Genomic DNA, 26,376 nt, shown 5'->3' on the forward strand with positions numbered 1-26,376 from the left:
TGTTCATTTCATACACACACCCTGAACAGCTTTTGCATGGTTTATTTCATTTTCTGAAACCATTTTTCACCAGCCTGTTTTCTCAGCTGGGAAACTTCTGGTGTAGTGTTTTCAAAAAAATATTGCATTTGGCATTACAAGAAAACAGAGCCTTTAAGACATTAAAAGGACAATATCCTTGTTTGACTTGGCTAAGAGAAGCAGGGCTATAGGAATTTTAGATTTTTGTACCACCCAAAGAATAGGTAAAATACATTTTCCACTCTTAAACACAGTTTACATGGGAATTTGAGAGTTGATTTAGCTTGATTTTTTTCCTTCATTTTAAAGACTTCTCTGAGGAGTTTGTATTAGTTTAGTGGGACTTTATTAGCATGAAGGGATAAGCAAACTGATAGAGTTTAGTTCACATCTACATTTGACAAACTGTGATCTAAAACTCATACTGAAGCTGAGCAATACTTACCTTCATTTTGCAAGGACTAGACCTTGATACACTTGCTCACACCAACACCTACGCAGCACAGACAGATAGCTGGACAAATTTGAAATGATTTAACACTGGTGTACCTTCTTTTCACTTAAAATGAGCTGCAGCATGTGAACCACAACTCATATTAGCTCTGAGTGACACTGATAGCAGTGGGGATGTGATGAGCCAACAGGACAGAATCTGCACTGAGCTTGGAGGTGCCCCAATGGCTGCCAAGTGAGGAATGAAATTAGTGAAAATCAAGTGCAAACAAGACCTATACTGCTGTCACTTAGCTAATTAAAGAGTGTACTACTCTTCAGAAAACTCAGTGTGAAACTGAAGCCAGTGGTGACTTTTTGCTGTCATGGCTTCAGAACTTTTCCCACCTATGTGTCTTACCTGTGAGATCCTACAAGTGCCGTTTACTGTTCCTTATTGTGTTAGAGACTTGATTCAAAAGCCTCCATGTAAAAAATGCACTGTAACTCTGGAATAGGTGTGAGCAACGCTTCAGTGCTCCCATTGTTCAGCTGCTTTAAAACAGGAAAAATTGCAGATATACTTACCAGAAATCTCACCATTCTGTATAGGTTCCAGGACCCAGCAGCTAAGAAATTAAAGCAAAAGATTGGAATTGTTAGTGAGAAAGGATGGAAATCAGGCAAGTTCAAATTTAGAATTTGAAGACTTATATTGTGGTTAAATTAAATAGAAGACAAATAGAAAGAGAGAAAAAAAAAAAAAAAAAAAAAAAAAAAGTGGCATGAAAATACCCTAATTGGAAAAACTACAACATTACTTAAGTAAATAGAAATGTTTAAGATACTAAAATGTTCCACTCCACACCATGTTTTCCTTTCACTTTGCTACTGCTAAAATAAGGGCAAATCATCAAGTTTCTGTCTTTTGGCATTTCAGAGCATTCAAGGATATGGTGTATGTGCCTGTAGATGTGTGCATCGTTAGGCCTTGGCAGTGCCAGGCGGTGGAAACACTGGCATTTTGGTGTCAGAACACCACCGAGTGGGCTATAAATACTTGGTCCTTGTACTAATATTCTCTTTAAGCAGAAAAAATAAAAGTAAGAAAAATCTAATTAAGGCTTAAAATGCATTAGGCAGATTATTTGGCCAGTGCAGAACTAGAGTGGAAAGCTGCCAAAGAATACTAGTAAGTTCTGTTGAGCAAACTGGTAGTCTTTTTAAAGCCACCGGCTTGGTACACAATCTGTGTAATCCTGGAGAAAGCAGATACTGTCAGTCCATTTCAGGAGACCACAGATTTGTGATGTAAAGTAGTGCAGTGCCCTGAGTGCTTTTTTGTCTCCTCTTTATCTGGTAGCATTCATTGTGCAGAGGTGTGTGTGTAGGTCTGTGTTTTTGTATGTATGGGTGCTTATACATAGATAATTACACATATCTATAGAAAAAAATAAAAAAAACAAACAAACAAAAAAACATATATTAATTGGTTGATTAAAAAGGGCAGCCTGTGAGGATATCAGACCAAGGGTCCAGGCAGCTTCACATCTGGCTTTGGGTAATAAGATAGGCTAGTAGCTAAGTTCAGAGATAGCTAAGTCTAGGGACTTCTACACAGATATTGTCAAGACTCTATATTTGGAAATATTCTGTTGGTCGGTATATGTACACCACCCCTATATATTTGCCTTGGGAAATGTCATTTTAGGGTCTCTCTAAAAGGCAAGCAATCTGGTTATATCAGGCTATGATACATGGAAATACCAGTGCATAGATCTCTCTGGGATGGCAGATGCCTTAAAAGGCACCTTGGAGCTGGTGTCAGGGTTACATTCAGTGCTTGCACAGTGCATTGCAGCTTGGCCTATCAGTGGGCACTTGTAATACAAAGTCAGTAAGCAGAGTGTGAGAGCAGGAGAGAAAATGAGGAGGGAAATGGGCTGTATGGGGGATTTGCAATCCTGTTGCTTTGTAGTGTCAGGCTGGAGTCTTCCAGTCATGTAAAGGGAAAATAGTAAACCTGGTAAAGTGTAAAGGCTCTTATCTGATTCTTTAGCTCTTTTATAGCTATCCATTGGTTAGCAGAAGGAACTAATTTGATCTCCTTCTTTAACTTTCTCTTCTCAAGGCTGAACAAATTCACCTCCCTCATGTATTCATTCCATGTTGATAGTCCACTTCTGGACTAAATCTGATGTGCTGATATCCGTCTTGCACTCTGAGGAGGGTAAATGGTCCAACAGTGGAACTATGTTCTAGTTGTGGTCAGTATTTTGTATTAACTATCTCCTCCGTTGACATCGGATGCTCAGACCTCAGACATAATTGTGGTAAATCATCTCTCATTCAAATGTTGGAAACATCAGGGTATACCTGGTCAGCCTTCTTGGAAGAGTCTGTTTCCTGGACACGCTGTACCCAGCACATCCTGTCCCATTCATTTGGCTCTCTCTGATAGCAATACAGCTAATTGCCTTTTTTTCCCATTGGTGAGCTGGCTGGATCATCCTGGAGGTGCTGTGTTTGTTTTCTTCTCTGACCATGCACTCTTACGGATTTAACAAAGGAACCAGAAACATCTAGGACAAGCAGGAGAGAAGAGCCCTCCATTTCTATTTCTATGAATAATTTAGTGCCAAGTTAACTGAAACGCTTGAAAAAGATTTTTGGTGCCTAGCTTCATTAAACCCTCTATACCCAAATGTATTCTCTAACAGCATCAGCATCCGACACTTCATCTTGTCCCGATCACAGCAAAGGCCTTGTAGAAACAAAATGCAGGGGAAGGGAGAAGAAAAGCATATGGTTGCTGCCACTACACATGTCTGGGTGTGTGCACGTATGCTCTATAAACTTATATTGAGGGGGGGGAATCTATAAGAGAAGAAGGAATGGATCCCCAAGCCACTTCAACCTCCCCAAATTTACGCCCTGTTTGGGGATACTAGCTGTGCTCCGTTGCACTGAAGAGCACTGTGCTGCATTCTAGCCCCCTTCTCTGAAGCAAGTGTTTTAAGCAGAGTATTATATTCTTGTCCACTAAGCTTTTACCAGCAGGACGAGTGGGACCTCCTTCGCTTGGCAGTGGTTTCTGTCAGCGATCTGTCTTCTGCAGCTATTTCCGTGGGAAGGCCTTCCATCTGGCGCTTGGCAGGGAGGGGAACTTTCCTCTCAAATGTTTTCTCTCTTTTTCTTTCTCTTGCCCTGTTTAAGGTATACCCTTTGGAAGTCTGCAGCTTCCAAGATTTATTTTTGCACTGAGTACATACTTTGTTTTACGTGGTCTGGCTTTCTTTTCTTCTAACAAAACGCCGCCCCCATGCCCTGCTTATCCTGGCAGAGGGAGAAGAATGCTGTTTGCCTTAACATTACCTTCAGTCTCAGTATGCAGCAGGTCAAAAGATGTGACAAGTACACATGCTAATCCCTTTCCCTTTCAGTTAATAGAATAACACAGATGGGAAAGTTTACATTGGGATCTGACACTTGCTCCAAGCGAAAGTTAAGAGAGAGACGGGTTGGACATTGCCTTTCAGATCAGAGAGGGGCCTACACAAACTCACCTTCCCACTCAGCATCAAGGAGCTCCTGTCATCCTAAACCATGTTTGCTCTGCTAAGAATTTTCCCTTTCCCCTTTGCTCCTCTTTTGAGAGCAGTAGGTAGAATTGGGTAATGCGTTGAAAGCTTTTATAGAATGAAATATTCCACAAGAATTAGTGACATTCAAGTGAAAAAATGCCAACGTTTTCCATTGAAACACCACCATTTGTTTTAAAATGGTGATTTTTTTAAACATTTTACATTCCTGAACATTGAAGTGTCATGTAAGAAAATAATTACCACTAAAACCAGATATTTTCTTAGAAATATTAATTTGATTTCAATAAAACCTCATACTACCAGCTTTGTTTTGGTATAATTAGACTATTTACATTTGACTTGATTTGATTTTCTGTTTCTTTGTAACCTCCAGAATATGTCCTCTGATGTTGAGCATGGCATATCCCATTTGTAAGTCTGCATACCTGAAGATCAGCTACTTATGTGAGTCCTGCAAGAAACAGGAAAGAATAAGACGTAAGATTATGCCTCTGATGGGAAAGGCTGCAGCACTCTCCAGAAGGGTTGATCCATCACACTAAGTACTGCTGTCTGCCCCTCAAGTATGTACCACCCCATAACAACTCTGATACCGTGAGAACTCACATGCTCACTCCCCACATGGGATCAAGCTTATGGTACACCTGAAGCTCCTTAAATTTAAGGTTTTGAGGGTATCTCTAATGAGATTAATATCTAAGATCTATTCTGGCAGACATGGGTGTCAGTCTAAACACTGAGAAACTGTATTTTATGTTTTTTTTTTTTTTTTTTTTTTTAAAGATTTTAAAAATGAAGCTGTGTGCCAATTAATAGAAATATGATTAGAAATGCAATTTAAGACATTCTAAGTTTTACTGACAAAGACACATAATTGCATTGAACTTGCTACTAATGAAAATACTTATTTTAGCTTGTATTAGAAACTGTGCCTATAAGTTTTGCATAACCATGAATGTATTGTTCATGAGAAGCACTGCTAGCGACCTGCTTTCTGATGAGAGAACTAATGTTTGTGTTTGAGAATGACTGCCTTTCTTTCAAGTTTCTTTCAAAATGTGCAGTTTCAGAATTGCCTTTCTCATATTGCTTTAGCTATTTCTCTGAATTTCGGGGCAGACAGGGTTGTATATCTTTCAGCCTGCTACCTACTGTTAGCCTTGATAGGTCCCTAATGCTTGTTTTACAAATCAAGGTTTGGCTTACATTTGGTTTGGTCTGCTACAGGCTCTGGTAAAGACGTGTTTAATGAACAGGAAAGCTACAGCTGAAGCTCTATGAAAAGGCATATGAAACGACTAGGAATAAGAACTAGCAGCGGTTTCACACACTAGGATTACCTGGCTTGGAAACGAACAGTGTTAGGGGGGCACCATGGCCTACGCAAAGCCAACAGTCGTGTTGCAGTGTACATAACAGTCATACAGATCGCCGTCTCTGGCCTGGCAGCAGCTGTGAGGCTCATTCATGCCGCACAGACCATGCAGAGGAGAGCAGAGCAAGCTGAGTTAGAAGCTTGAAGCCTTAAACCTAAGTGAAGGGTCCCCCTGGAGCAGCGGAGAGATGCCTCCCTGCAGGGAGCATGAGGACAACCAGCTTATGCTAAATGCTGGAATCCTAGTAACAAACATGACGTGAGGAAGATTGTACCATGAGGGCTGGTACACTGAATGACTTCGATACACAGGCCAGGATTCATGATTTCCCACTTTGGCCACTTCTGTGAGGGTTTAGATTGGAAGGCATGCAGATCTTTCTGACTGATGAATGAGACAAGCACCTCCAGGGGAGGTGAGTGTCCCACGAAAGCTTTGATCTAACTTCTGGAGATGTCTTTCTTTCTCCTTTGTAGACAAACCTGAAACAACAACAGCATTTTACCTGATCATCATTGCAGTGATTCAGTGTGGGTCAGGTGAGTCCAGCCTGATTCCTACACAGGAAACAACATTCCCACTGGTCCTGGTGGAAATTCAGGCTCCTTATTTGGGGCAAGGAAACTTCAGTGCTTCTGTCAGCCCGACCTTTACTCTCCATTGTAATTTCATTCCTGACTTCTTGGCTAAGAGCTCTAGCAACGGGGAATGATTAGTGCCCCTCACAATGAAAGCTTTTGCAACATGGGTGACTGCTTACAAGAAACACAGCTGAGACCACCAACTGTTTTATTTTTATTTATTTTTTTTCCCCCAGATTCTGCTGATTAAGAAGCTCATGAGATCCATGTAATTTCCCTGGAGGTCCTCAGGGAAGCAGCGGTCAGACAATCCTTTTCCAGCCTGCTTTGGGCAACGCTGGTGGTACAGCACTGCTGGCACTGCATTTAGGTTGTCGTGCTGCTAGGTCTCTTAGCACAGGGAGCTAGATGTACATTTTTCAAGTCTGCCCAAAAGGGGTCTGATTCAATGCAACAGGCTTCTAACAAACTGTAGTTGTTAGATGGTAAACCCTTTATTCACTGTTATTCTGAGCTTGATTTGAACAAGTAACCTGGCAGTAAATGGCTCTGTGCCCTGAGTTACAGGTTATGAAGAATAAACCAAAAATCTCTCATAAAGGGGACGGAGCTTGAGAAACTCCATTATTCTTGGCAGTCACCGCCCTAGGCTTTTTTAAAAATAACCCCTAAACATGAAGAGGTGCCACATGGAGTTTTCAGATCTATATCTGCCTGCAGACCTTTGTTTTAAAATTTCAGGTGCCTTTGTATCTCACTGCACTAGGTTATGATCACAGGCATCACCCAGGGCAGTAGGTAGCATGTAACTTGCGTCATCCTTTGGTTAATTTGAGCAGGAATTTCGGTACCCCTTGGAATCACACTCCTCCCTGCTTCCTCCAGTTTGAGGGAGGCCAGTAATTTGCTGGTGGCTATTTAACCTCAGGAGGCCTTTTCGCCTTCCCGTCTCCTACCCCACACAGCCTAAGATGCTCTTGCCAGCAAGTTGAGCTGAGGCTCGCCTCATTTCCTCCCCTGTAATTCCACTCCCTACTTGGAAGAGAACGACGGGTAATGGATTCAACTTGCCCCTTCCTCTGTGGCCAGTCTATCCGTCCTTCCTGTGTATGGGAACACAGACCAAGTCACATTGAGTCTAGTAGCAATATAGATAGAGACAAAGCCTGCACTTTAACTGGACCTTGCATCTGAATACCTCAGAGAACTTCAAAAATTACAGTTCTGCAGTGTAAATAAAATACGCCAGCACATCCGTCTTCCAGACCATCAGTCTATACTTAGGACTTGCCTCTACTGATGTTATTTGGAGTATTTCCACAGAGTTCAGCTGAGCTGGATGATCTCGTTAGAAATCATTTTTTGACCTTGTAATTTACAGTTCTTTGTTGATTTTTTGAATCAATGCATTTTCGTATAAGAAAGATCTTTGCTTCCTACTGCAGTAGATATAGCGCAGACCTGATCCCTGTAACCTTACAAGCCAGAAACAGTTATGAGGTCATGTCCATAACCAGAAGTAAAACTTTTTATAAAAATGTCTCATCTACCCAGAAAATGTGTTTTCATGATGAGGATAAGGCACAGCATGAATACCTGCTCATTTAAAACATAGAATTAAATATGTGTGCGTGTACATTATAAAATTGTTTGGGAAACACAGCTAAAACATATATATCCAATGAGTTATTAGTATGTTAAGATAGCCTATGTATGTTCTCAACTCAGAGATCACATGAATGATCAGAACACATTTATAACAAAACATTCAAAACATAGATTATTTTAGAAGCTAAAGAAAAGTTTTCCTTTGCTACAGTGTCTGCTAAAAGAGCTGGCAATGCTAGGGAACATGATGTGCTGAGACTACTGCTTACCACGGTTGTCTCATAGATCTCCTTTATTTCTTGTTTATTTATCTCTCTCTCTCCCTCTTTCTCACCCTACATTTAGGTATTAGGCTCCTTGGGCAGAGTGTGATTTGACATTCAGTGTTACAACAGTCATTACTCCAAAGAAGCCCACAATTTGGGACTGAACAAGTGATGGTAATAGATACTGAATGTAAGTCAAAAAAAGCACGCTTCATAGCTGAGCTTGCATTTAAAAAAGCAGCTTTATAAAAGGTCTATGAGAAAGCACAGGTATTGTACAGTCATACTGAGTTCCTATACTGTTCCCTGACGAATGACAGCTGTGTATTCTAGGGAAGAGGTGACCACACACATCTAGCAGTGTTTCCTCCTGGTGATACCCTTGTGAGCTCTCAGCCATCCCCAGACATGGCAGCGAACATTGGGTCCCAAGTTCGTATTTCATGTGTGTTTCCTATGAATCATATCTCCTCTTGTCACCACAGCATCTCATCACTCTCTTTCTGAGAATTTAGTTGACTCATTACTCCAAGTTTCTTTTTCCTTGGTGCACTTCTCTTTCCCTTCATCTGATACCTGTCCTGCCTTATTCCTTGCCACCACTGTGATACAGACATGCATTTCAGTGCCATTTGCAGAGCCTAACTGTGCCGTATGAACACAATCCTAGATGAATGGGAGGAAGGAGAAGAGTAGAGTGGCACTGTTCCTGGAAGAGCAGCAGGAAATGGAAAATTTCCATGAATTCAAGGCTGTTTTCAGGCAGCCTAAATTCTACCTATGTTCTTGTGCCTAATGTTATCCACAACATATTCTAGACCTTCAGGGTTTCCAAACCAATAGGAAACCAAAGCTGAACTAGGAGAATTAGATGGAATACAGCTGTTGGAGTCCATATGAGTTGTGTCCTTTGTAATCATGGAGCTTACTGGCAAAGCTATGTGAATAATGGACTATTTTTGTTTTTTGACAATTCTGAAAACATGCAGCAAAAATATTTGTAAAGAATGTTTGAGCGTATTCAAAACAATCCAACAATCCAACAATCCATCTTCAAGCAGAGTGTGAACTGAAAAGCTGTCAACTTTCCTTCTTGGTTTAAATGAAAAGTTTCACTTCATTTTTGTTCATTTAATTGTTTGCCTTAATTTATTTTTTCTTTAAATTTTAAGTAAGAACCCTGCAAAATCTGAAGTTGCTTTAATAATTATTAATGAAAAAGCACAGGTATTTCTTTCTGAAAAAAAAATGAAAACTAAACATTTAAAAGTTTTAAAACTGTATTTACTGTTTGAGATTGTTATTTTAAACCACTAGATTTTGCAGAAAGTAGCACAGAATTGGGGAATATTTTCATTGATCAGAAGTGGGATTTTGGCAAAATCTTTGCTATAACATTTCGTCAGCTCTAGACATCAATCCTGCCTCTTCTCCCTCACTGTGTAAGCTCTGTGGACACTACCAACAACAGTATTTGACTTGACTCAAGGCAGTGGCACTAATGCTTTTGGTCCTTGCATGACCTGTACAAACAGGGAAAAAACTTTTCATCTTCTTGGATTCGCTGACTTTCTAAGGGTATATAACGTAAAGCTGTACATGTCACAGCCAGAAAGGCAAGACAGTCCAAGGAGACAAGAAGATAATTAAGAAAGGAGTTTGCATGACATGCTTCATGTACTTCATATTTCTGTGTGAAACTCTTGGCTCACTGGAGTGTTTTGTTGCAGTCAGCACTGGCCAAATTGCTGAGTTGTGGGGTTACATGGCCTCTCTGCAGTAAAGTACGTTTGTCTGCATGCAATCAAAAAAAGTGTCTGCGCGTCCATTCCCAAATGAAGAAATAATACACCCTCCCTCCTCCTTGCAGTAAGTGTGGCTATCTGTTGATCCTCGTCTCAAATGGAGAAAGGTAGTTAAAGTGATGGAAGCGAGGTTAATACATGGATCTTTACTTCGAAACAGGCCTTTAAAAAAGAGTTAATGACCCCAAAGTACTGAAGATGAGCAATTAATATTCCTTTAGAACAAGGAGGCTGCTGGTGTTTTTCCATAAACTTAAGGTAAAGTCACTATCACATTTTAGTTCACAAAACTAAGTGTGTAAGTTACAAAATTTTTTGGAGAAGTGGTTCAGTGAAATAATCTGCTGTTTGCCTAGGATCATCCACAGATGTGCTGGAACATCGTTCAAACCTTTTTTTTTTTTTTTTTTTTTAATAAGAGGTCAGTGGGATTGAATCAACAATGATCATGTGAGACATGTTTGGTGCAAGTGATTCTCATGTGCAATTCATATGCTCTACATTGAAAACACAAAGTTTGGGAAAAAAGGGACCTGTGTATCTGGAAAGCAGAAAGTTAATGCCTGGCAGAGCTCAGCTGTGAATTTTGCATGAGATAAAAGAAGAATGAATTAAAAGTGAACATGGTCATACTGGAAAAAGTTCAATAGAGGACCACTGATGTGATTGAGGGCCTGGAGCACATCGCCTATGAGGAGAGGCTGAGAGCTGCTGCTGTTGAACCTGGAGAACAGGAGGAGCAGAGAGGATCTTATCAATTCATATAAATACCTGAAAGGAGGATGCTAAGAAGATGGAGCTAGGCTCTTTTCAGTGGTGCCCAGTGCTAGGACAAGAAGCAATGCGCACAAACTGGAACACCAGAGGTTCCCTCTGAACATCAGGAAGCGCTTCCTTACTTTGTAGGTAACAGCAGTGGTGGAGGTTGTGAAGATCTTCAAAAGCCACCTGGACATAGTCTAGGTGCTTCAGGAGTCCCTGCTCAAGCAGGGAAGTAAGATCAAATGACTTCCAGAGGACCCTTCCTGTGATTCGGTGAAATCTATGGTGCATCTCAAGGCCCGATACGTCTTTTTTTATTGTTATTTTTCCATTGCACACAGAACTGTGGGGTTATTTTCCTTTCACAGATTGAGAATATGTTTCCTTTGAAAGTATGATTCCAAGTAGTTTAAGGAAAGAGCTTCTGTAAGACCTTTTCTACCCCTTTTTCCTACTTAAGACTTTTTATTTTACTGTGGTATCCCAAAGGGTGGTATCCCAAAAGCTGTGTTGTGACTGATCTTTTTTATCCTTAGCATAAATTCTAAGCTCTCATCATGGTATAGCAGTATCTGACAGATGATGCCTTGTAATGGTGCAGTTGTGAGTAAATAAAAGAATTCTGGTTAAGGCTGAGCCTTTAGGAGAGCAGAGCTGTCTCTCTGCCGTGGTTATGGTGACAAATGTAAAACATTTGTACAAAGGGAATATATTGGTCACCAGCTGTTATTATAAGCCTTCCACATTACTTAATGACCAGAGCAGGCCTTAGGCAGCCAAGCAGGGGACTGTATGGCCCCTAAGTGCCTCTCACAGCCTTGTAAAACCAGAGCATGGTCTTGCCCTCTCTTATCTCTAATGCTACTTGCGAAACAAACATGCTGTATTTGGCCCGCTAACCATGGATGCAAACCACTGCAGAGCTTGAGGGTGTTTCATTAGAACTCCATTAAAAATGAACAATCTTTTTTTTTTTTTTTTTTTTTTTTTAATCAGAATCCACAGACTAAAATCTCGCAATATAAAACCTACCCAGTCTCCTTTGCCTTTCTTGTGGCTATCAGCGTGCATTGCTTTTAATCTGCAACGTTTGCAATAGTTAGGAGTGGCAGAATACTTTTACTTATTTATCTGTTTATTTAAACAGCTTTAAAACCCTGCACAAAGCTGAGCATAGGCTCGTGAAGAAGAACTAGCAAAGGCTTGGTGTGGCATTGTTTTGTTCTGCTTTTAGATGCAATTTTATCCATTGCTGCAGCAGACTGTTCCTCTTTTAAGAGCTAGGCTCTTCAAAACCATGTGCTTAGGATAGCTTATGAATTGCCAGCCTAGATACAGATGATTATGTCTGGCAGAATATCTTGATGGTATTGGTGGTAAGGGAAAAGCATGTGCAGTGTTATTGAAAGCTGCTGGAAATATGAGACCTGCCTGGTGCCTCATGCCATCCATGATCACTGATGGTGGTTCTGAAGTGACAGCCTGCTTGATACTGGTTTTAAACTATTTTCCCTTAGAAGTGGCAAGCTTGATGGATATATTAAACAAACTTTAAGGGAATTTAAGACAGATGAACTCTAGAGTTGTGTTTTGAGTTGAGACTATTAGGGCCTGGGGTAATTACATCTGAAACCAACCCTGGCCTACACTAGCATCAGTTGTTAGTGAGGTATTTACATATAGATGCCAAAAAAGGGTCAATAAATGGATGAAAAAGGGGAAAATAGACCATTGCTTAAATATATTGGAAGATCAACAAAAACTCATGAGGGCCTGCTGTCATCAGGAACCAGGTGAAATGCAGGCGAGATGTTCTCTGTTGTCACTAATATTTCAGGGAAGCAAGTGGCAATAAACCAAAGTCACCAGGGAGCCAAGTTCATAGCTATGGTTTGATGAAGCATCCAGGTTCAGCACAAATAACCTCAGCCTTGCAAATTCAACACCCTTAAACTAGTAAAACGTTTTCTTTTTAATTCAGGAACTATGAATCTCACTTGCTCTTTCAGCCACACAACAAATTGAACAGACAGAAGGGGCCACATTCTGAGAAGTTACATTTAACTCTGCTCACCTAAGCTGCATTTGGAAAGCAGGCAGGTATGAACATTCATAAGAATTTGCACTACATAATGGTATGGAGTGTTTGCAACTGCTTTTTTTTTTTTTTTTTTTTTTTTTTTTTACCATCTTTCTTTTACCAAGATGAATTGAGAATTCAGAATCTCAGAGTACTTGGCAAACCGATAACTTCAGCATCTTTTGGCACACTCTAACCTAATCATACTGAAAAATTGTGTTTGATCTTTATTCTCTAGGGTACTACTTGTTTATGTATAAACAAATTCACATTTTGAAATGAAAAGTTTATTGTACTAGGAAAAAAAACCTTTAAAATGTTTCTGCAGTTTTGAGATAATTATTTTCTCTCTCTCTCTTTTTTTTTTTTTTTTTTTTTCAGTTGGATAAAGCACCAACCTAATGTGTTTCTGTGAAGAGTTTCAAAGTTGGTATTTCCCAGTGAAATAAATATTTTGGAGCATGTTTTCTAGCTTGTGCTACCTGAGTGGACCCAGCAGACCCGGCTGCAGTTCCAGGAGCAAACTCACATCATGACCTGAACTGTGAGGCTCAGCTGTGCTTTCCTTGATGTTCAGCACTATACAGGTACCCAGTTTTAACAGCTCTAGAGGGGTTACAGTGCCTAACTGTGTTAGTGTCGTATGTAGCTCCATTGCACCTCTTTAATTCCTGCTTTTCTCAGTTAGGTAGCCCATTGCCGGGGCATGGTGCAGGGTGCTGAGGCTGCGACATCTCTCCTGTGCCTTTAGGACGAGCTCACACCGGTGCCCGAGCACGCCGGCTCTGTGCGGCACAGCTGATGAAGTGAAGGGACCACGTGCTGCTGGCTCTGAAGTGAAAACAATCACTCTGAAATCTCAGAGCTTCCTTAGAAATGTAAAAAAATGGGGTGGGAGCATAAGTTAATTGTGCTTTTACACACTGTTATACTTGTCACTGTGCCAGACTCTACATTTCTTCCAAAGGTGAAATGAAAACTCCAAATTCATGTGGTTATGAAACAATTTCAGTATGAGCACTCAGCAAAGAATTATAAAGTGGGAAAGACACAGTCCTGTGTCTCAGCTAGTTGAGAAGGGCATGAATTGATCAAGGCTTCTTCCAGCTTGGAGGAGCCTTCTGGAGTGTATTGAAACCATTCTGCATCTGTATGTTGAGTGTATATAAGGTACTAAAGAAAAGCTGATTTGTTATGACAATTCTTTGATTAGGAGACAACTGGCAGAAGGCATCACTGTCATTCCAAGAAATCTCATTTCTTTGCAACTAGAAATTTAGGAAATGAGTCTGGTTTGCCCTGATTTACACCAGAATAAACTCATACGTTGGGAACGTGACAAGAAATCACTGGCACTGGAGGGCGCTCCTGAAGAAATAGAGATCACAGGGGGAGACCTTGATGAACAAGGACCAAACACCATTTTCTCTGCCTGCAGTAATGCTGTCTGAGGTACCTGAAGGTATCTGTAAGCTAAGCTGGGGTCAGCCCCACTTTGTGTTACTTCTGAGACCGAGGAAGTGCAATGCCAATTTAAAATCAGGTTTACTCTTGTGCTTCCATCCTGACCACATGTGCTTCACTGAGGCTGGAATTACAAGGTCAGTCCTGATTTGCATCACCGTGAAAGGAGAACCAGTCCCAAATAACTGTCTCATTGGACAAGTAGTGTTTTGCTTATTTTTGTTATTAGAGATGAGTCAAAGGGCAAAAAAGTGCTGAAGGATGGGGTCAAAATACCCTGAGGCCAAATCAAAACTGGAGCCAATCCATGTTAAAAACCTGAGTGTGCCTAAAGTTAGCACATTCGGAGCTGCTCTTGTAGACAGAGAAATCCACATCCATGAAGATGCTTGGTAGCCTAACTCCCACTTGGGTGCTTAACTCCCATTGATAACACCATGTGCTAATTTGGGCACCCAGGTTTCCATGTAATATTCTTACTATGAAGAACAGTTGGTCCTGAGGGAAAACATTTACATAGATGACAGCTATTTTCAGGAAAATGAAAAGTACTGGGTGAAAAAGGAGGTTTTGACATTGTGTGAAATATGGGGTTTACACACAGTAGTTTTTGCTGTGTGTATATAAATGGGTGATTTACCATATATTGATTCACACACCATTTGTAAGTGTCTCATTTATTTATTTGCAGAGATGTATGGAAACCATGGTTTGAAAAGCAGTTTGCATAACATCTGGTATGTCAACAATGTAACCTTTCAATTTACTCATTGGCGAAAATGTCAATAGAGTGAACCTGAACTCAGCATTGGTTTACACAAATTTCCTGGCAGACAAAGCAGGAATGATTTGCATGTCAGTGTAAGTGACACGTGCCCTCCCGTTTTGAGGAGCTTACACAGCTCAGAGGTATAAACAGCACAGAGCACATGGTTGGTTCCTTACAGACTCATGCTGGCAGCACAAACTGAATGTATTTGTGGGGTGTGAAATGCTATCGCATTTTGACTTCCAGTTTTTTGAAAGAGACTTTTGATTTTTCACTGCAAATGCTTTTATTTTTGTTTTTTTGGACACAGAAAAAAAAAAAAAAAGATAACAGTAAAATTGTAGACCTAACGGTGGCTTAAATCCTGTTAGTATGCAATACACGAGCATATTTTTTCAATTACTTTTACAGCTTACGTGTTTCCTACAGGCAGATACTGTACTGGGATATGAGAGAGGATTCTTGATTGCTGTTAATCATAAGCCAACAGAAGTAAAACAATGGTATATTATTTACACCTCTTACATTGCTGTCTGTATGAGACAGGTCACATAAGTCATGTCCATGACTTGTTGCCACACTTTTGAGGCAGAGAAATATTAAATGCTGTAAGAACTGAAAAAGAATTTCCCTTAAACACAGAACCAGTCCATCGGTGGCATCAGACGTTCTTGCTTGATGGGAGGGAGCCAAGGCCTCTACAGAGAAGTCACTGCCCAGTTCTTCTCATCAAACTAGACATGTGAAAAGGTAGGAGACCTGGTTTTAGAAAAATGCCCGAACCGGTGTTGTTCCAGCACATGAAATGACACGAGTGGTAGCTGGGAGGACAGGTCTTGCCTTCCTCCCCTCTTCCTTCCTCTCCTTCCCTGGCACCCCATCCCAAAGGTCTGCTTTGCGTTTGGGATTTCGGTCAAGATACCAAAAAAAGGTGGGGAATGGGGGGAAAATGAGACAGTTATTTAACTGGTTTGTGTATGCTTTAAAAAACAAAAACAAAAAAAAAACAGATGCTATCTGTTTCCCATTGTTCTGCCCACACTATCCGGTTTGGATTTGATTTGGGTGGTGTATGTGCATGTGTATGAAGGAGGGAGGGAGTCACGGGGAAAGCTTTGTCCATCTATTATTGCCTGATAGTTTTAAAAAAATAAAAGCCACCTATGACCCCACACTCTCAGCTAAGAAAGACTCAAGACTAGGGTGCAGCATCCCTGCCCTGCAGTTAAGGCAGATATTGAGACACTCTCAGATTTCCCAGGATTCTGTGATCTGTTTTTTTTTATCATTTCTTCAAAAATCGCATTAACTGGGCAAGCAGTTGTGATTATAATGAGATTTAAGTGAAAGTTTTTATTGAGCCATGGCATGCTTTAAGCAGATATGCAAAATGAACAAGCTCAGTGTTTATCTAGCAGATAAGATGCATGTGAAACTGCCAGAGAAAGTCTCTGTAAAAGTTATGGGAGAAGAAAGGAAGTGATGGGCAGTATTAGGTAGGGGAAAGCAAGGCAGGAGAGGAGAAGGCAGATGAGAAATGTTTGTATTTCTAGAGAGGTAATCACAGAATGGTGTAGGTTGGAGGTTATCTGCTCCAACCCCAAAATACTTAAAGTGTTCTAGTTACATGAAGGAAGTGTAGCAGAGGACTTTATTGGCTGATGTTGTTTTTTTAATGTGCCTAAACAATAATAACAAAAAAAAAAACTATAAATACGTGAATGGCGCTGAAGTTTATTTATTTACTTACTGAGTGGCATGGGACTCCTGCAGAGTTTTCCTTCCAGCTGTGTCGACTCAGGACCCTGCCTGATGGGAGCTCTGTGTAACGTTTCATACGACACAGAGCATAATTTAGTGTCCCGGGCACACTTCCCACTGCATTAAAATCAAATTGAGTTCTCACAGGTCACGTTGCTGGCCTAGATGGTACAGTCCTCTATGGGTCTTTCCCCTTTCCTCTTTTTGCTGCACATTCTTTCTTTTTCTTCAGCTGGTTTGGAAAATGAGGTCACATCTGAGTTGGGTCCCTAATCCCATCAAGTTTCTTTGCTCTGTAGCCAAAACCTGCCCAACTCTCTTTCTCTCTACTGTATTTTCCCTGCAATGTTAACTTGCTCTGCTCCTTGTTTACACAGATGGAGGCTACACGTTTAACTGCAAAAACAAAAGCGCATAACTGCATCTGCATAACTTCAGCACAAGTGTGCAGCCTCCTCTCTGTGACCCCTGTTTTGCAGCCTTAGGCCAAATTTTAGCTTCTTGGCTTCAGAGTCCTGGAAAGATGCAAAGCCCTTGAGCACCCACTTGACTGCTCTCTTTCATTTTAATGCTTTCTTATCTTTACTGCTTTTCCATGCTTTGGACTACTGACAAAGCAAGAAAGGGCTTCTTGGGCTGAAAAACCGACATCATCACCTAAGCCTCCTAATGCATAGCTGTCAGACATTGTGCATGCACATGAGTTTTGATGGAGATACTGAGCCTGGTGTTCAGGCACTGCACAGAGCCCACTGGAGCATGCTCATCCCTGGAGAGCAGAGCTCTTTTCCTTGTTACTCACTGAAATGTAGGAGGGCTGGAAGCAAGGCTTCTGATAGCAGGCAGGGAAGGGGAGGGGAAGGCTAGCAGCTGCCTCCATGCCCAGGAGGCTTCTTTCACTGGTGCTATGAAGGCAAACAGTAGTTACTTAGAAGAGGGTTTGGTCTGACTGGAAATGAGGTGCAGAAAAGAATAACAGAGGGAGAGAAATAGAATAGGGCAACAGTTAGTTCAGAGAAGAGGTTGGTATGAGCTTGAGTTTCATTTTAAGGCTCTGATTTATCTGAGCTGAGGATGGCATCAGCTGAAATTCAGAATGAAACTAGGACACAAACTTAATTGCAAAACCAGTTGAAACCACAGGATTCAGTCAAAGAATATTCTCACTCATTTGAGGCTGGCATAGGGTTTCACTCTGAGCTTCAGCAGGAGGTTTTGGGGCCCCCAAAGCAGATTGAGGGGGTTATAATTCAGTTGTTTTCTCAAATTCAGCCCTGGACTAGCAGAAGTATCGAGGGGGATGATTGCAGAGCAGCCACACGAGCAGGAGTGGCAACTGGCTGGCACACTGCTTTCCCACCTAGCAGTGAAATACGTAGGGGATATTTCATAACTGTTAGTGTAAACAGATATGGTCATACTAAAATACCTCCATTCAATGCCATGACAATGAGTGACACCAAAAAACTTAAGGTCAACAGCTGTTTCTCTTGCAAAGAAAATGAACCAAGAACCTCAGACCTACTGAGACTGGCCGGCCACAGTGCTTAGACTGTACTAATTGTCAACTGGTGATGGCTGATTCCTGGAAATAACCAGAGAGAGAGAGGTCTGTTCCTAACATGAACAGACTTGTGGTTGTGTTGACAAAGCCAAAACAACAGCTTAGAGCAAGTCATTCCAGCAGTATCATCCCCTTGCCTGTTGCTGTGTCTCTGCTTCTCCCTCGGAGAATATCTTCTGCTGAAGACATTTATCCCACTTCGGATTTCTCCCCTCGTGTCACTGTACTCTTTTGTTTTGTTTTGTTTTCTCTAAAGCCAGGCTGTTTCTGAATTTCAGGAGCCCAACGTGTACTTTTTCTGTATTTTTGGCTCTTGCCTGACTCCCTCGTTACGACAGGGACAAAGACTTGCAGGGGAGACACTGCAGAGCTTTTGGTTCCTTTGTATTTACTTTACATTTTTTTGTACTTCTTGTATTTAGCAAAGCTGAGAATGTCTGAGGTTGAGAGACATGTTGTCTTCAGACCTAAACTTTGTGCACTGAAGCTGAGGGCCTGGTGCAAAGCCCCTTTGTATCAGGAAAGTGGGTGCTGCTGAGCCAAGCCAGGTTTCTGGTGGTGCATTGCCTGCTGGCATGGCAGAGAGGTGAATTCTGCTGCTGGGACAGACAAGCAGATAAAACGTGCAGATTGTTATGAAACGTGCAGATTGTTTGGTGCCTTCAGTGTTCAGAGCCCATGGGAGTGAAACTGGATTTTTCACTTCTGCTTTTCATGTGTGTATTTAGGGCGATGCATGTATGGTGTGGAGTTTTGCAATCAGATTTCCCCATCAGGATTAGTTTGTTTCTTTGCCTTTACAAGGGCTAAATGGGCATCACTTCTGGGCAAAAGATATGGTATTATATTGGGGGGAAATCCAAGTAAAATAGTATCTGAATGTTATTTGTTTTACAAGCAATGACATGTTGGTGTTTATTATTTCTGAAGGCTCTTTTGTCAATCGGACATTAAACAATCATGACATCTGTTGCAAGTTATTGTCCCCCAGAGTTATTTCACACAGTTTGGAGTTTGCTTTTTTCATCTGCCGCAAATAAAGCGTGGAATGATCTCCCTGTCCCCACAGAGGTGAGTGGGAACCTCCTGGGAAAACACTGCAGGCTCCAAGAAGAGGTTCAGCAGAAGCAGGGGGCTGAGTACAACCGTGGGGTTGGGTGGTGAAACCCAAAATCCGAACCCTGCTGAGGTCCACAGGAGATGATAAAATAGTTGTTTCATGAAAACAAAAACAAATATCTCAACCTTCTGAACTGCTGTTCGGGTTCCAGGCTGTGTCAGGGATGCTCGTGTTGGTGTTTGCGGGTTTGCGCCTTGTTGACACCTCTGGCGCTGCTGCAGGGAGCCAGCAGGGCCACAGCCAAGGCGGCTTTCCCTTTCAGCCCATCTGCCTTTATCAGGGAAGAAATACTGTCTGTTTGTTTAAGTGAGGTATTAGTCTGCCCCCAGAGCTCCAGGTCACTGTAAATGTAGCACAAGCCCTATTTCCTGTTAGGAAAGGGGAAAAAAATATGTCTGTGAATTATCTCTGATGTGCTGCCAATTGTCAGAGAAGATTCAATTTGGTGGAGAATTACTGTGCTCTTAAAGAGCTGCACTAGTGACAGAGATTTAGGGCAGCTACTCCTGCCAGAAATGGGAGATTTGTCTTTGATTTCCATAAAGCCAGTGTGGGGACTGGTGGCCAGTTGCCCCTTTGCATTGCTGGAGAAGTAAAGGGGTTGGAGGGGAGGACGAAGCAGCATGTCAGGTTAATGGGACTCCGGTGGGACCCTCCGTGTGGCAGGAGAGCAGGACGGGGCTTCAGACTAAGGCTGGTAGGTGCTGGGGCAAAGCTGTCTGCCTGTGCTCTGCTATGAAAAAGGAGAAATATTGGCATATTCTTGCCACTTAGCCCAAAAGCCAGACCAAAAGAGACAAGAAGCTGCTCTGTGTGTGCGTGTGATGCACACGTGTTCCCTGATAATCCAGTAAAGCAAATATGTGACCCGTGGAGTGACCCAGAGCTGCTACAACAAATAGTGGGGTAGATCACTCATTATTTTCCTTTCTTTTGCATTTCCTGGATCAAGGCCAAATTCAGCTGTCATCAAAGTGGGGAACGTCTTCCACAAATGCAGCAACAGGAGGACAGGCAAACTAGACTGACACATTTGGTCTGTTTTATGATAGGAAAAGATACTAACAATGAAGCTGTTTCCCCTTATTTGTCATTCTGTTTACTGCAAAGAGTAACAACATTTAAATTTAGGCTTGGGTGAAGGCCCGGTGCCCTTACAAAGGTTAATGATGACAGAGTAATCCAAGCAACATCTTTGCCTTCTGAAGCATTCATCCTCCAAACTTCTTTGTGGCAAAGAAACTAAAGAAAATATGTCGATGGACTACATCCCATGAACTTTCCCATATGTTGACTGGATATCAAATAGGCACTTTGCAACCTGGCATTCGTGGTGTGTTAGTGTGCCAGTGCTGAGGCTCCCACGGAAGAGACCATCTTTTTCTTGCTAGCCTTAGTGGCAGAGTACTCGTTAAATAAAAGCTGTGCAATCCATAAAAATAAGCCTCAAGAGGCCTGATTTTTATTTAGCCTACTACTGCAGACAAACAATGGCTTGCTCAATGGTTGGAGGGAGACCAAAAGAAGTGCAGAAAAGCAATTTAGAAGAAGGCAAATGCTGTTTGGTCCATTTGGTCCCCTCTCCTACTTGCTGTCACGAAGCTGCTGGGGTGATTTGGGTGTGATCCACCCAGATCCTGACCCTTTGGTTCTCTCCTCCCAGCACAGACCAGAAGGCATACTTTAAATGCTATCTCTCAATCTATGGGCCCTTGCCCTGGTAATGTCTAAGCACCTCTCTGAATCAGCAAGGGCACGCCTAACATCAGCAAAATTATCCTCCCTGCGGTCCTTTGAAATCATGTAGACACCTCCTGTGCTACCGTCCAGGCTTCCAGGCGAAGCTGTGGAGATTTACCAAATCCTCTGGAGCTGTTTTTATAATTCATCAAGGTTCTGCCGAACGTGCTGGAGCTCAGCGGGGTGGGAGGGCCTGAGCCCAGCAGGTGCTGGGTCGCAGCATGGTGATGCACAGCATTCCTGCGGCCACCCCCGTGGGATGTTCCCAGCCCTTCAGCTTCCCCCAGGAGTGACTTGTGCTGCAGGAGGTACAGGGACTGCTCCTAGTATAAATACCTGTTTCTGTCCTTTTTTTTTTTTTTTTTTTGTGCCCCTGTGTTTCACAGTAACTGTTGAATTCGGAGGGGAAAAAAATCATAAAAAATTCATCATTTATTTCATCGAATGTTGATTAACAGAGATGTAGGGCCAAAAGCCAGTGCTGCAGTCCAAAACCAGATGTCTACAAGGTGGTGACTTCTCTGTGAGCCATCACAATCATTGCATTGTGCCAATCTTCCTCCCTCCCTGTCCCTCTCCCCCTCTCAGGCATTTGTTGTCTCCACCCCCAGGTTTTGAAGGAGCTGATCAGCTGATTATTTCTCTCTTGTTCCATCCACCATTTGCTGCTGCCTCCTAAATGTGTGCTATTGTTAGGATCCTCGTGCTTTCCATTATTGCATTTCTGCTACAATATTTTATGCATATATACACATGCACATGCACAAAAATATTGAGGCAAGCAAGTGATGGGGCATCAAATTTACACTAAATGAAGGCGGGAGGGTATTAATGAGAGCAGAATGGTAGGCCAGGTCTCTCTTTCCATCTCCCTTTGCCTATGTTCTGAAACCTCCTTTAGAGGTGTCTCTGTCTTTCCAGTCACTCTAAATCCTATTAGACCCTTTTGTTGTTTCAGTCAACTGAAAAATATGCCATTATTGCTTGAGGAAGTTTTTGAGATCCCTTTCAAAAGGGTAAAATGGACTTAATCCGTTGCCTGTGTGATAAATCCATTTTAAGCTTCTTGGTCTGTCTGCACCAAAGATGTCAAAATTTAATGCTTTAAAATCAATGTAAGTGATTGATCTTTTAATATACTTTTCAGCCTAACACTCTAAAATACTTTCTTACAGTTTAAAAACACATGTTCTCAGTAGACCAGTTCTGTTTAGATGTAGGTGGGCATACATGAAATACCTAGGGAAAAGGTATCTGCTACAAGTGTCATGAACTGTTGGGTAAAATAGCTATTACTCACCAAATCTAGGATCTTGTTCCTGAGGAAAAGATAATTTCTCCTGAAAACATCTGCAGGGTAAAGTTTATTCCCCTCTGTCAGCCTGAGTAACAAAGTAAGGATGTTATAATAAATGATGGCAGGGGCTGAAAAAGATGTAAGAGGATGGAGAAGAAATCATTAATCCACTGCACCAACTCTGCTGCATCTGATAACAGCCAGCAGATACTGGACTGCCAGCACATCACTTTTATCCATAGGTTTATCTCCTCATGGGCACTGTTTGTTTGCCTTGTTTTTTGATTTGATTTGTTTTGCTTTCTTCTTTGTTTGTATGTTTTTTGCTTGTTTGTTTTTTTCTCCAGCAGCTCTTAATCTTGCCCCTTCTATGACAAGAGTCACATATACAGGAGAACCCATCTTTGGCTCTTATATTAACATCTTCATCTCCTGCAAAAGTAAGGTTTTCCTAAAAGTCTGTCCCTGCTTCTCCCCTGAGTGCATGCTGCTGCAGCTCCATAGGTAGCCCACAGAAAACAGTTTAACAAGGTTACCACGGTGTCACACAGAAAGTAGCCAGCAATTCTTTTCAGTTTATTATTTGTGCTGTTAATTATGACCTGGAAATTTGTATCGTTGTATAACCAGATGTCAGTTCCTTCAGTTCCTACAAAGCATCTCTTTTTTTCCCCTACCCCCTCCTTTGCTGGCTATCCAGAGAAATGAAAAGCCCACAACGTGAGTTCATGCTCCTAACAAGATGAGTATTGTCAGGAATATACAAGCTGTGGTTTTTTCTTTCTGAATCCTGAAAGTGAAGAAAAAAGAGCTTTGATGTATCCAAAGCTCTGTTATTCTTTTTCCTTCTTTGAGCTAATAAAGGGTATCATTATATTATCACACTTGTGTCCCTTCCATGTTTGTTCTGGCCCATATTCTGCTCTGCAACAAGAACATAAAACAACCCATGAGAAACCCTAGGTTAAGTTTGTTTGACTTTTTTTTTTTTTTTTTTTTTTTTAAACCTATGTTGTAATCAGTATTGTTTTGCTAACTTAGTTCACCGAGGTAGTTTTTGGTAAAGGCAAAGATTTGCTTAAGTGGCCAGAAAGAAAACACATATGACTGGTTTATGCCTTGCCACTCTGAATCGTAATTCTTTGTTTATTATGACTTTGGGCATGTTTTATTGGCGAGTGGAGAGGTCACAGCCTCACATTTAGAACCTGTATTTGTGCTTTACGGGTTCTGGGATTTGAAACCACAAGCAGCCACTGAACTTTTGGCTGCCTTAGGTAACAACTGCATGCTGTGACCAAGCGGCCAGACCAGGTCATCTCCACTGTGCTCAACCTACTGCAATCAGAAGTGTGACAGTGCTCAGGGACCTCTGAAAGAACAGACTCCCAGCTTCTTCCCTTTTAATATTCCTAATTTCTGAGCCTATTAATTAAGTAACTAAGTAATTAACCTTTTATTTTGGAAATGGATGGTACTCCGTGTTTTCATATCCCACCTGGGAAATACTTTAAAGATGCGCCCACGTTGTGTACTGATGGATCCCATGGTAAGAATGGAATAGAAGAGCCTCCTTTCTACAGGTGGGAAACTGTGTTTGGGATCAGCATGAGCCTTTGTATTTCCAAGGGAATCAGTGACCAAACCAAGGCACCTTTACTTCTAGGGTTGTTTTTTTTTTAGCCTCAGACAGCAGTGCCATGGTGCTCAGTGGGAGCAGTCGCATTGCCAGGAAACACCGGGAGATCTAGCAAGCTTGGAGAGACTTGAGATGGGTTTGCTTTAAATCTGTATAAAACAAAGGGGTGAAAATTTCTCATACAAAGCATTTAGTGATGTGATGGATGTTAAGGTGTATGAAGAACAGCCACGTGCTAATTGTTGTGCTGTTTAATTTGAAAGATGAGCAATTATAAAAAAGCACAAACATGTATTTACTGCAATCAGTAAAATTGCAAAGTTCCGCCCCGGATGCATGTTCAGGTGTTTTACTGTGATGTGTTTCATGTACAGCCTGAGACTGGGATACTCAAAATGAACTCAAAGTGAAGTTTTCGTTCACATTCATTGTGTGTCCATGGCAGATGCCAAATTTGAAGCAAGATCTAAGGATAAATGAAATCTCATTACCCTAATGTTTTGTACCTATTTCAAAGTGGGGTGAACTGAGGTGCAGATAATTTGTTTGCATTATGTCTCTCAAGAGATAGAAACCCACACGATTATAGCGAAGCTACAACAAACAGGCACCATTGGCCAATGTTCACTCCAACATCTCCTTTAGATGTTTCCAAATTTAGCATGTTTAGTTTCACCCCTCCAGACTACACCTGTTAATACCATTTTTCTTCAGGGCCTTACTGGGATGAGGATAAGAACGATAAAAAAAAAAGAGGGATTTCTGTAAAATCCCTCTGTGGATAGACTGGTTCAGTTTTCACCTCCATTGTTTTGCTCTAGATAACATGGAGCGAGCAACTGAGCATCAACCCTTTAACCTCAATCTTTCTCTCAGAGAATGAATACAGTGAAATTTGTCCTGCCTGAACCAAGTCATCCCTTCAAATGTAGAATTATTGCATTATAAATGCAATAAAAATATACAATCTTATTGCCAGGATGTATATTTTTTTCTTCCATTCTCTGTGTTTTCAGTGTTATTTTTTTCATGGCCATTTACTAAATATATATGTATTCTTCCTACATACTTCAGTATCCAGCTTCAAGACTTCTCGTGGTTTCCCCAGGATTACAAAACTATTCATAGCTCAGTCCTCAGGGAGAAGATCCAGCTGAAATGATAGAGGTGGCCCCACTGGCCCTGTAAGGACAGATACAGCTGTGCTTGATGTCCAGGGCTCACTGGAGGAGCTTGGGGATTGATGAAAGAAAAAATGATTCCTCCACGAGGTATTCCAATATTTTGGGTGCTCCTAACCTTACTGCTGGTTTCACAAGCTTCTGAAAACTGAACAGCGTAAAGTCACATGGAAAAGTAAGAGATAATGTATACATGGATTAAAGAAATGGTTAAAAGCATCAAGCTGTCCCAGTGTGTGGACTTCAGAGGGGGAAAGAGACGTATTAGAGAACATGCATAAAGTGTGTTGTCTCCTGACAAGACTGTTGGCAACTTGGGATGCCAGGGAAATATGGTGCAGTACAACGGGGGAGCACAGCACTGTGTAGCAGTGAAAGATCTTTTTTGTACAGATGGGAATATTTTTACATTTGCCCCAGTTCTCTCTGCCTGATAATGGTCGTTTGCCCATCAGCCCGCAATGGGAAAGCTCTTTCCACCAGTCCATGTACATTGGCAGCAATTCCGCTTTCCGCTTTGAGAACAACCCGCTCTGCTACCAGCAAAAGCTGTGAGAGCTTCGCTTTGTTTGTTTTTCTTACCCCCCTACGAGGAGATCATTCCCGAAAATGCTTATAACCGTTTCTCACTTCAGGTATATGTTCCTCTCGTGGCTTCTTGAGCTGTGGTCTGTGGAGTATGAATAGCACATGAAGTCATTCCTGCTGATACCCACAGGGAAGCATTAGCAAAGCGTGCAACAGTTGGCATGTCAGTGGGGAAGGGCAAATGCACCGCATTGCCCTCTCTTTATCAAAGCTAGTTGTAGAGTACAGCTCTGGCAGTTGGGTGTTTGCAGACTGATATGTTTCATCTGGTTTCTTTTGTTTGTTTGTTTGACTGATTGATTGTTTTTTTCCCTTCCTTATTGGTGCATATTCATTTATTCCACCTTTTTTCGATTCCATTTCAGGCCTGATCCTGCAAGCACCAGCTGGCACAGTTGTGCAACCCGTTCTCTCGTGCCCAACGTGCATGTGCTCATGCCAAAGCAACCACCAGCCCTGGCCCCAGCTGAGCGCTCTCATTCCTCCTTGCTGCAGGGCAATGCTCTCAGACGTGTGCAGAGAAGGGATGACAATTTGCTGGCCTGGAAGGGGACCAAGCGCGTGTCTCCTGGGTAAGCTGGCTTGCACGTTAAGTGGAAACTTTCATTATTTACCAACCAGACAAAATGATTTTGCTATTGACAGAGGCTTCATTATGTCAGCCGTTCCGTTCTTTGAAAACATGGACAAAACAGAGAGAGAGTGGTAGCAGGGAGG

Source organism: Netta rufina (assembly GCF_964035555.1).
Source record: "Netta rufina genome assembly, chromosome: 16".
NCBI lineage: Eukaryota > Metazoa > Chordata > Aves > Anseriformes > Anatidae > Netta > Netta rufina.